The following is a 12,778-nucleotide window of genomic DNA, read 5'->3' as shown; positions in this document are numbered from 1 at the left end:
TTTCTAGGATTTATCCTTAATTTTCTGAATTTTTCCCTAATTTTCCCGGATTTAACCTTAATTTTCTGGATTTTTCCATAATTTCTGAAAATACCAACATTTTTCAGAATATATTTTAAGGAATTTCCTTATTTTTCTGGAATTTTCCTCAATTTTCTGGCTTAAAATCGATCAGGATATATACAAAATCGATCAGGATTTCTGATCAATTTCGATCAGGATCCTGATCGAACTAGCTCAGAAAGTAACACTCTGGTCGATTGGATCTTCGACCACGATCTATGCAGAATCGATCAGAACTCCTGATCGATTTCGATCAGGATTCTGATCGAACTGGCCTTCAAAGTGACATTCTAGTCGGTTGAACCTTCGACCAGGATCTGGGCAGAATCGACCAGGATTCCTGATTGATTTCGATCAGGATCCTAATCGAACTAGGTGGCTTTCTAGCGTTTTGATCGAATAAAGTATTGATCTGGATTCGGTTTTGTGTCGATCAGGACTCTGATCAAATTCAATGGATTTCTTCCCTTTTGTTCGAATGATATATCGATCTGGATCCTCTTTTGTGTCGATCAGGACTCTGATCGAACTTAGTGAACTTCTTTCCTTTTTTTCGAAAGAGATATCGACCAGGATCCTTTTTTGTGTCGATCAGGACTCTGATCGAACTCAATGAACTTCTTTCATTTTGTTCGAATGAGATATCGATCAGGATCCTTTTTTGTGTCGATCAGGACTCTGATCGAACTCAATGGATTTTTTCCCTTTTGTTCGAATGAAATATCGATCAGGATTTTCTTCTTTGTCGATCAGGACTCTGATCGAACCATCTTAAAATTCTGGTCGATTTTCGACCCTTCATTTTCCATGGGAGCTTCTAGATTATTCCTGATACTTCTTATAGATGGGCTTTTTTAGGTTGGGCCTGGCTACATGGGCCTAAAAACGCCTCGTATTCCGAGCTTTTCGCTTATATAAGTGTAGTATGAAGTGAGAATCCTCACTCCACTTCACATTTCTCATACTTTCTCTCACAATTCTCTCTAGAGTTCTCCCTTTGAGAAGGCGATTTCCGGCGACCTCAGCCACCGCAGCTCCACCTTTCTCAAGTTTTTCTGGGTTTCGAGCATTCAACCGAAGCATATCAATGGCGGATCGTGACTTGGCTCATTTGCAGAAGATGAATGTTTCTAAGAGAGGTACAAACATTCAAATTCAATCTCCGTATACTTCCCTAATTGATATGATTAACTCCAGAGGTGATGAATATCCCTCTCTATCTGAGTTAGATTCGTATAACCATGGTAACACCTTTCATGAGTTAGATGGTAGAATCGAGTCCATGAACACCCTGTACAGACTTCCACCCCACCTTAGGATTACTCCAGCCGCCCCTGGGGATAGGACATGTAACTGGGAGGGGAATACCTTATTTATTTATCGAGGAGCCCTGACCGCGGGTCTTAGGTTCCCATTCCATGAATTTATTCCTCGCTTACTCGCTGATGTACAAATTAACCCTTGTCAACTCCCTCCTAACGGTTGGAGGAACATTATCTGTTTTATGGTCCTTTGTCTTAGAAACAATTTTCCTCTTTCCGTAGCTGTCTTTAGGAAAGTTTTCCAATTCTATAATAGCTCCATGAGTCAACCGGGTTGGGTTTTAATTCGTCAACGGCCCAAAATCCCCCATATCTTTGATAGTAATTCCATAGTTGAAAACAACCCCAAATGGAGGGATGAGTTCGTTAGGCTGACCTGGGCCGGGGGTGATTGGGCCACACTCTTCCGTAGGCCCTTTTGCAAAGTGTCAGATGGGAGTCCAGGTAGCATCAGGTTATCTGATGAGGAGGAGGTGGCCTATCAAGCCTTAATTTCAGATGATGGGAAAACAGACACCTGGACCCTCTTAGAGGAGTTTTCCTTGAAGAAAGTTGGTCTCTCTCAGGCCAGTGATAAGGGTAAATTTATAACTGGATATCTATTTTTCCTTCCCTTTAACTGTAACATTTTATCTCCTGCAATTTAATATTCCTTCTATCTTTTTCTTTCAGCTTGCGAGGCCATCAATAACATCAACAGGCCGCCAGAAGAGGGCCAAGCTAAACAGGGACCCCAGGAGCAAGCCTGACGGTCCTACTTTCCTTAAGCCCCACGTCCCGGTGGTCGAGCTGGGGGACGATGTGGATCCTTCACTTAACGCACATTCCTTCAGGCCTAACAGGGGCTTCAGGAGGAGCGATACGGTGGTTGGATCCATCAAACATGCTAAGGATTGGTCGTACCATTCCATCACCCCCCACGATTTTACTGACATTATTACGGGGAGTGATATCGAGACTATTGAGCTTCTGGGTTCTCAAGCCCAAGCTGCGATAACTTTCTTTTTTCTTTTTTCTTTGAATTCCAACTTTCTCGTATTTCAACGAACTTGTGTTAACTCATATTTCTTTGCAGAGTAACACCTACTTCCAGGCGGCCCTCCATCAGGCTAGGTCCTGGAAGGGTAACTCTGATGGGTTTGAGAAGGAGATGAAGAAATGGGAGGAGAGAGCCAAGGTCCTGGAGAAGAAGCTGGACACGAAGAAGGAGGAGCTGGCTAAGGCTCATTCCGAGCTGGTGAAACTTAGGAGCGATAAGGATATGCTCATTGATGACTACATGGATTCTGACAAGTTTAAGAATCTCATGGAGATTCATGATGAGGGTCTTTATTCCCTACAGTTTACTCAGGGATGGGATGCGGCCGTAAAGGCGGTTTCTGAGAGGCATCCGGGCTTCGTCGACCCTAAGGACTTTATAAGTCCTGAGCAGGCTGAGACGGAGGACAGCATAGATGCCCTCTCAACTCCCCTCAGCCAGATGATCGCATCTTGGATCCTAACACTGCTTCTCCTGCGAAGGATGCTGAAGGTGCTGATAAGGAGCAAGAGAATGAAGGCTCCCGCATGGAGGAGTAGTTTTTTCATTTTGTAATTTTATCCTTAACTTATGTCTGGATTTTTGTTTGTATCAAAACTTATTACCCTCCGGGGTTATTTTATATGCTACTTTCCTTATTCACATCTTTCTCCTTTATCTTTCCGATACTTTAATATGCATTCAAACTTGAACTAATTGGCCACACAAGTACTATCACAACTCAAACATCCATAGGTTGAAATAATTTCGAACTCTTCAATTTGAAGTCTGGTTTTTCAAAACCTTACATAATATGGGTTCGACCCTTAACAATAATAACTTGACAATGCAAATTCTACTGGAATATAAAATCCTATGCAAGCAAAGCTTCAAGGTGCTTTTCAACCTACTTGTCATCCAGACAAGTGAGAATCATATTCAATTGCCCTACACATAGTAAACCTTCAGGTTTTGTGCATGCCAAGTTCTTGGGACTTCAAAACCATCCATTGTCTCCAGCTTGTAGGTTCCTCTACCTTGAACGCTCTTGACTTTGTACGGCCCTTCCCAATTCAGGGCAAGCTTCCCTTTCTGTCCTACCCCAGAAGCTTCTATCTTCCTCAAGACTAGGTCACCTTGTTTAAAGAACCTTTCTTTAACCCTTAGGTTGTAGTAGAATGAAGCCTTCTTCTGATACTTTACTATCTTTGCATGTGCCCCATCTCGCACTTCATCGATTAAGTCCAGAGCCAACCTTTGTCCTTCCTCATTTTCCTCAACATTGAAAGCCTGAATCCTTGGAGAAGAATGTGATATCTCCACGGGAACAACTGCTTCTGCCCCATATGCCAACATGAAGGGGGTTGCTCCAGTAGTGACTCTACAGGTAGTCCTATAGGCCCATAATATTGGAAGTATCTCATCCACCCAATTATTTCTTGATTTCTCGATGCTCTTCTTTAGTCCATCCAAGATTATTCGATTTGCTACCTCCGCTTACCCATTGGCTTGCGGGTGAGCCACAGAGGTGAACCGTAACTCAATTTCATTTTCTTCACAATACTTCTTAAATTTCTCGTTGTTAAACTGCATTCCATTGTCGGTGACTAGGATACGGGGAATTCCATATCGGCACATAATATTTTCCCACAGCAATTGTACAACCTGCTTAGTTGTGATCTTGGCCAAAGGTTTGGCTTCAATCCATTTGGTGAAATAATCAATGGCTACAATCAGGAACTTTCTTTGTGCCGTGGCCATGGGGAAAGGCCCTAGAATATCCATCCCCCACATAGCAAAGGGAATAGGCGAGTTGATAGAGGTCAGCATCTCGGGGGGTTGTCTAACAACTGGTGCATGCTTCTGATAGCGATCATACTTCTTTACATATTCTTTGGCATCAGCCATCATTTCTGGCCAATAGAAGCCTAAACGGGTTATCTTAAGAGCCAAGGCCCTGCCCCAAGTGTTGCCCACAAATACCTTCATGCACTTCCTCAAGAGCCAAGCGTGCCTCATCGGGCCTGAGACACCTCAAGTAAGGAACCACGAAAGATCTTTTATACAGAATCACATCTATCAAAGAGTACCTTAGTGCTCGAATAGTTAACTTCCGTGCTTCAGTTGCATCGCTTGGCAACCAACCGGTTTGAATGTGAGCCTTGATGGGATCAATCCATGACGTCTCCAGGCCTATGGGAGCCACAAGCTTAACATCTATGCTTCGTGTCTTCAAAACACGAAAGTACACACTTCCTGAACTTTCTTCTATCTCGGATGAAGCAAACTTTGATAACGCATCTGCCTTAGCATTTTCTTCCCTTGGAATGTGTTCAACATGGCATTCATTAAATTGGGTCATCACAGCCCTTACTAGGCGGACATACTTAGCCATCGTACCATCCCTTGCCTTAAATTCTCCCTTTACCCGGGATATGATCAGTTTCGAGTCTCCACGGATCTTTAAGTTTTTGACTCCTAACCATCCAACCGCTATTCCATCCCCATTATCCATTGAACCCACCCTGAATAATCCCCCTTTGCCGGATTATTGCCGATATAATCATAAAAAGCTAATTTTTCAGGAATTTTAGACCAAGCTTCTGATAAACTTTGATTTTCGGCTAGCCCAACACCAACTCTTCGATATATCTCTTGCTGGAAGTACCCCTGATCCCATTGATAACGAGTAGGCCCAAATAATTCGATCGGGGTAGTTGCTGAACCATACCACATAGTTCCGGCAACAAAAAAAGCTGCAAAGTGTCCCAGCTAGGCCAAGGCCAGCTATCAGGGCTTCATATTCTGCCTCATTGTTTATGGTTGGGAAGTCTAGCTTCATAGCATACTCAATTAAGAACCCATCAGGGCTTTGTAATACCAATCCTGCTCCACTGGAGTTTGTTTTTGATGCTCCATCAAAATAGAGAACCCAATACTCTTTCTCCTTATCATCCTTCTCTCTGTCCCCATTATCAACTCCCTTATCTTGCGGTATGGTATCTTCCTGCCCCCCGACTTCTTGGTTGGGTATGGTACATTCCTTCCACCATGAAGTCAGCTAGCGCCTGGGCTTTTATTGCCGTTCGCGGCTTATACTTGAGATCGAACTCTCCCAGCTCTATTGCCCACTTAATCAATCTCCCACTTGCCTTGGGACTGTGAATGATATTTCTCAGTGGTTGATTTGTTAGCACCTCAATCTGTGAAAGTAAGGACGCAGGTTTCTCGAAGCCATTACCAAGCCTAGAGCAAATTTCTCAATAGTTGAATAATTTAATTCAGCATCATGCAAAATTTTGCTGACATAATATACGGGTTTCTGGACTTTCAGCTCCTCCTTAACCAACACCGCGCTCAAGGCGCTCTCTGAAACAGCCAAGTACAAGAATAAAACTTCATTCAAAGGTGGTTTGGCCAACAACGGGGCCTGAGGCATATATTTCTTTAACTCTTCGAATGCCTTCTGGTTTTCCTCATTCCATACAAAGTCCTTGATGTTCTTTAGTGACTTGAAGAATGACAGGCACTTGTCTCCTGACTTGGAGATGAATCGTCCTAGCGCAGTAACCTTTCCTGTGAGCTTCTGAACATCCTTGACGGTTTTTGGTGGTTCCATGTCTAGGATTGCCTTTATTTTGTCGGGGTTAGCCTCTATCCCCCTCTTGGAGACCATCAATCCCAAAAATTTTCCAGATCCTACTCCGAAAGCACATTTTGTGGGGTTTAACATCATCTTATGGTACCTCAGAACCTCAAAAGCTTCCCTCAAATGGGTTATATGATCAGTCTTTGCTAGACTCTTTACTAACATGTCATCAATATAGACTTCCATAGTCTTACCAATAAGGTCCTTAAAAATTTTATTTACCAACCTTTGATAGGTGGCTCCTGCATTCTTAAGACCAAATGCCATAACAAGATAACAATAAACACCAAAGTCAGTGATGAATGATACCTTTGGAATGTCATCCTTATGCATTTTGATCTGGTTGTATCCGCTAAATCCATCCATGAAACTCAGCATCTCATGCCCAGCAGTGGCATCAATCAAAGTATCAATCCTTGGCAACGGAAAACAGTCTTTAGGGCATGCATCATTCAGATCAGTGAAGTCTATACACATCCTCCACTTTCCATTAGCCTTCTTCACCATTACAGGGTTTGCTAACCACTCCAAAAATTGAATCTCCTCAATGAAACCAGCCTCTAAGAGCTTTTCTACTTCCTATTTTATAGCCTCTTGTCTTTCCGGGGCAAAATTTCTTTTCTTTTATTTCACTGTCTTCCGGTTTGGATCCACGTTTAACTTGTGAGTAATCAGCTCCGGGTCAATGCCTGGCATATCAGCTGCTGACCACGCAAACACATCACTATTTTCTTGCAAAAATTTCACCAACTTCCCTCTAAGGGGCTCCTCTAATGTGGCTCCAATGAAAGTCATCCTCTCAGGATTCTCGGGGTCTAAAGGAACCGAAACCAAGTCTTCTGTTGGCTTTCCTCTCTTCTCATCATTTTCTCGGACATCCATATCTTCAATAGGAAGAACCTGCCCCCCGACTCCATCTGCCCTCAAAGATGCCACATAACAGCTTCTAGCCATTTTTTGATCTCCTCTCTCTTCTCCAATCCCGTTCCGGGTGGGAAACTTCATGATTGAATGGTAGGAAGAAGGGACTGCCTTGAAGGAATGTATCCCTGTTCTTCCCATGATAGCATTATAGGTTGAACTAGCCTTTACTACCACAAAATCCAACATCTGCATTGCTTGCCTTGGTTCCGTACCTATGGTGGTTGGCAACTTGATTATCCCTTCTACAGGACATTCTACTCCAGCAAATCCATATATCGGCATGTCAGTTGGTGTCAAGTGGGAGTCGTTATACCCCATCCTGAGAAAGGTGTCGTGGAGCAAGATATCCACAGAAGCACCATTATCCACAAGGACCCTCTTAACCGGGCTATTTCCTATTATCGGTGTTATGACCAGCGGGTCATCATGAGGAAACTTTACACCCTCTAGGTCAGAATCATAAAAAGCCAATGTTACTTCTATCCTGGTCCTCTTCGGGTTTTCTCCAACAATATGCATAATCTCTCTGGTATATGCCTTTCTGGAATTTTCGGACAATCCAGCAGCAGTTGGACCCCCAAAGATCGTGTTTATCACAGGCCCTCGAGGTCGCGGCCCTCCAAAAATTGCATTTATAACCGGCCCTCTTGGTTGGGGATTCCGTCCCTGATCGTCTTGGTCCCTCCTACGATCTTCAAAGTTCTTCCTTCCATTATTATTCCTGTCCCCTCCTTTTCCAGTATACTTGTTCAATCTTCCTTTTCGAATCAAAAACTCAATTTCGTCTTTCAATTGCGTACACTCATCGGTGTCATGGCCAACATCTTTGTGAAATCTGCAATACTTGCTCTTATCTAGTTTTGCGGGATCAGCCTTCAAGGGCTTAGGCCAGCGAATATCTCTATCTTTCTCAATCTCCATCAAAATCTGGCTTCTAGGAGCATTCAACTTGGCATATTCAATGAACTTTTGCCCAGGTCCTCCAATCTTGGGGGTTGAATCAGAATTTTGTTCGGTTCTAGGATACTTGTCCTTAGCAATATATTCTAAATCAGTTTTCCGCTTCTTGTTTCCAGATGGCTCATTACTTACTACGGTCTTCCTCATACTTTCTTCAACCTTGATATACTTCACTGCCCTCTCTTGAAGCTGTAACATGCTTTCAGGGGGACGTTTGGCCAAGGACATCTTGAAAAACTCATCCCTAGTTCCTTGTTGCAGTGATATCATGGCTACCTTATCATCAAGATCCGGGACTTTTAAAGCCTCCTTTGTGAAATAATTCAGGTAATCTCTCAAGGATTCCTTAGCTCCCTGCACAATACTCATAAGAGATGCTGAACTTTTCTCATGGACTCTCCCACTGATGAACTGCTTAATAAAAGCCTGACTTAACTCTCTGAACGATCCAATAGAGTTTGGGGGCAAGCGACTGTACCATCTTTGAGCCATACCCGACAGGGTTTGGGGGAAGGCCCAACACTTTATACCATCATTCATGGGTTGCAGCAGCAGTGCATTAGAGAATGTCCTAACATGATTAACGGGGTCTCCTGTGCCATCATAGGCTTTGATAGTGGGCATCTTGAATTTCCTTGAGATATGGGCATTCATTATCTCTTCAGTGAAAGGCGGAGTTGGATCATCAGGATCTCCAAGGGGAAGGAGATTGCTTGGATCAGTTCTTGGGACAACAGCCCTTCTCCGTACCGAACCATCCAAGTCTATGACAGGAGGAGGATTTCTCCTCCTAGGAGGTATCTAGGGTCTGGTGGCCTGGTGAGCCTCCAAGTCACGCCTCAGCCTTTGGATCTTGGCCTCATGATCCCTGATCCTTTCCTGCACTTCTTGGGGATTCGCCCCTTGGGTGCTTTGAGGGCGTTGCCTTCCATCGGCCATCGGCTCTTTTCCAGGACGCCTCCTTCTTGGGGCCACTTCATCATCCGAAGATTCGGAGTCTCTCTCGGTGTAAGGACCAGAAAATTCCCGATCCTCGGGGATAGGAGCCAACCCTCGTATATAGGGGGCGATTGCCCTCGTGCTTCACTTCGCCCAGCATATCCACTTCCTCCAACCTCGGGGTAAAGTGGCATCCCATAAGGGGGGTTAGTAGTAACAACAATTGAATATTCATACCCGACGGGTCGAGAATTCACAGGTATATGTACTTGTTGAACTTGAGGATTCGTACCTTGAATAGTCGGGGGAGTCATCCCTTGTGGCTGATGTTGAGTTGCCCCTATCTGGGCTTCCGCTTGATTAGATGCATAAGTTGAGTGGGGAGGTATCTCCACAGTTGATGAAATCACCTGGGTTGTCCCCGATGGTGTTCCTTCTTCCAGAGCTCTAATTGTTCTCCGTGTTCTCACCATGGTTGTTGTTGTGCTTTCCCACAGATGGCGCCAAATGTTATGGATACAAAACTAATATATATATATATATATAATTGCTGTATTTATTACTAAGGTACGGGAGCTCAAGGCCTTTAATGGCTGCTCTCGTGTTTCATAGCTTAACTCTGCCTTTACGAGATGCCTACGTATCTCTGTGAATTAGAGAATCAAGCCAAAAAACGTAGTTCTGATTTGTGGGGTGAGATGTGGGAGTCCTTGAATTGGACTTGGCATAGGAGACTTGGTGGTCAAGTCTCTGAATTAGGATAGACTTAGGAGTCCTAGGGAGTAGGAAGCTGATTCCTTATCCCATGAGGTTCCTTGGAGGCCAATCTACAAGGCTTTATATCCCCACTAGGACTTGTCTTAATAGCTGTTTTTCTCCCTTATTTATTAATTACGAAATTAATAAATAATCAGGGTTTTTGGGCCTTCTTTGTTCCATCAGGCCTGATCTGGTCCATCAGGCCTGATCAACATGTTAACCTTTCTGGTCTGAATGTCATACATCTTCTTATTGGGCCTTGCAGCCCAAACTGTAATATTTAATTATGTAATCAGGATTTATTTATCCCTATCACATACACAAATGTGGAGGCGAGAGAAAAGAAAAAAGAAATGGATAAAAAAATTACATGTTGATTGCATTTTCCATTTGTTTGGTTATATATCCTATAATTGTGAATCTTATGAACAAAGTCTTAACATTAACCTAAGATTAGTTAATAAATATTTATATTTATTAATTTATATAATATCAACTACATTTTTGGAAATATATTTTATTATAAATATATGTTGAGAGCTGCGGTTACGGTTGCGATTTTACGATTTTCAAGAATTTAAAATCGCATCCAAACCGCGAATGAGCGGTTTTTAAAATTTAAATCCACAAGCAACCCACGTTTCGCGATTATCCGTAAAATGCCGTTCGGTTGCGAGCGGTTGGATGCGGTTGAGCGGTTCATCTGTAAACCCCTAAGACACAGTTATTTTATTAACAACATAACTAATACACAAAATAAAGTTTCAAAAATTATTTTCCAACCTAGACATGATAAATGGAATTTATATCCACTTAGAATGCTTTGTAAAGGCTCTAATTGGTGATTTGTACCCAAGTTATTTGTGTTATTTACGTATTTTTGTAGTGTTTTGCATTTCAGGATATATTTGGAAAAAGGAATAAATTTTACATTATTTCTATGGTAAAAGGGTGTTAGGATAGAGTCTCGGGAGTTAGCACGAAAGAAACCAGCAATTGAAGTCAAGGAAACAAAAAAAATCAGTTTTTCCAGAAGGTCAGGGCGGTGCGCTAGTCTTGGGAGACCTGGGAGAGCAATAAGAAGACCTAGAGCACGGGACGGCTACGGAGAAGAAGACTTTTGTTTTCTTTAGTATAGTTGATACTTGGATGCTTGTTTTCGATTTGTCTTTAAACCCTAGTACTCTTATATTATTTATTATCATGCTTTTATTTGAACCCATGGTGATGATGAGTTCGATTATGAACTAATCGTTATCGTGGGGTTCTAGCGGATTTATTTATGGATTTCTTTAGTTAAATTGTTTCGATACCTTAGTGTGTGGTGATTGTATGATAACCTAGTATTGGTTGTGCTTATTCGTCTTATGTGCGAAGCTAACATATAAGATATCGTGTTAATCTCTATTGAAGCGAAAGTGAATATAGAGGTTTAGAACTTGCCATGCTAGCATAGGTCCATGTATAATTGTTATACATGATTCGTAGGTAATTTTAACCATCTTACTTGCCCTATATAATCACGATAGATAACTTGCGCATTAAACCGTTATGTTTTCAAATTCTATAGACATATAGGGTCTAAGCATAATTGATGTCTACTTAGCTTTTATCTTTTTTGTGGATGTCTAGTAGTAGGGTATTCGTGCAACGAAAGTTGGCTTTACTAGTTCCGTGTTATCTAATTAGTTGTCTTCACCATTGCATGCTAAGGTTAAGAATAATGACTTTGAATGAAGTATGTAATGAAGTTAAAATCCCATGTTTGTCTCATATAGTTAATTCAATCACTTTTATTCTTAGTTATTTACATGTTAGTTTAATCTTAGTTATAAACATCTCAACTTGTTATTGTCTTAGCATTAAGCGATACCCATACCATTGTTGCATAGGTGCATAATCTTAAGTTAACTAAAAAGAGTCTCGGTGGGTACGAATCTGATTTATATCTTATACTACTTGCGAACGCGTATACTTGCGTGTAATTTTAGCGCTTGTTTTTGCCCTAACAAGTTTTTGGCGCCGCTACCGGGGACTCGGTGTTAATTTTTAGTTTATGTGCTTGACATCAGTGGTCGTTAAAGTTCACTGACTCAGATTCTTTTACTTTCACGATTTACTTGTTTGTGTTTCAGGTACTCGAGAGAGCGTGTATGCGAACACGTTCTCAGTCTCTTAAGGCAACTATTGAAGAAATGGAAATAGAAAGTGAAGAAGAAGAAATAATTATTACAATGGGAGATCCAGCAGCAGCAACAAAAGCGTTGATGGATTTTTCTCAACCAAAGATCAATGACATTCAATCTAGCATTGTCAGGCCATCCATCGCGGCTAATACCTTCGAGATCAAGCCTGGCACGATCCAGATGGTCTAGAACTCAGTTCAGTTTGGGGGTGCTCCAACAGAAGATCCTAACATGGATATTAAGGATTTCATAGAGATGTGCGACACCTTCAGGTTCAATGGTGTGTCTGAGGATGCGGTGAAATTGAGACTGTTCCTATTCTCTCTGAGGGACAAGGCTAAGGGCTGGTTACACTCTCTACCAGCTGGTCCGATTGCTACTTGGGAAGACTTTCTCAAAAGTTTCTCACTCTTCCCTATGGCAAAAACAACTACATTCAGGAATGCTCTTACTCAGATTGCACAGCAATCAGGGGAATCGCTAGGTGAAGCTTGGGAGCAATATAAGGAGATGCTTAGGAAGTGTCCTCATCATGGAATGCCTGATTGGATGATCATCAATTTCTTTTATAACGGTTTGGGAGCACAATCAAGACCCATGTTCGATGCAGCATCAGGGGGAGTCGTATGGGCTAAGAGCTGTAATGAAGCTTATGAGCTAATTGAACTAATGGATGCTAATGAATATCAGTATCCAACCCAGAGATTGCCCCAGGGCAAGGTAGCAGGAGTTCTTGAAGTGGATACAGCTACGACTATCACTGCTCAACTATAGGCATTGTCTATGAAGATCGATTCTCTGGCTAACTATGGAGTTCATCAGAGGACAAGTGTTTGTGAGCTTTGTGCAGGTTCACATGCGACAGAGCAATGCGCTATAGCTAGTGAATCAGCTCAGTTTGTGAGCAACTTTCAGAGATCGCAGCAACCAATTCCAGACACTTATCATCCTAATAATT

General features: G+C 42.3%; 1 non-coding gene across 1 annotated transcript; it reads right to left on the bottom strand.

Moving 5' to 3' along the window:
* Positions 1 to 12,252: 12,252 nt before the first annotated feature.
* LOC141662241 (small nucleolar RNA R71) lies at positions 12,253 to 12,359 on the bottom strand. Its single transcript, XR_012550364.1, has one exon. It is a non-coding gene; the product is annotated as a small nucleolar RNA R71 (small nucleolar RNA).
* Between the last annotated feature and the right edge of the window lie 419 nt (positions 12,360 to 12,778).

The sequence above is a fragment of the Apium graveolens genome, chromosome 5 (genome assembly GCF_009905375.1).
Source record: "Apium graveolens cultivar Ventura chromosome 5, ASM990537v1, whole genome shotgun sequence".
Taxonomy (NCBI): domain Eukaryota; kingdom Viridiplantae; phylum Streptophyta; class Magnoliopsida; order Apiales; family Apiaceae; genus Apium; species Apium graveolens.
The sequence above is the reverse complement of the archived record's forward strand: the minus strand, read 5'-3'. Positions and strand labels throughout refer to the sequence as shown.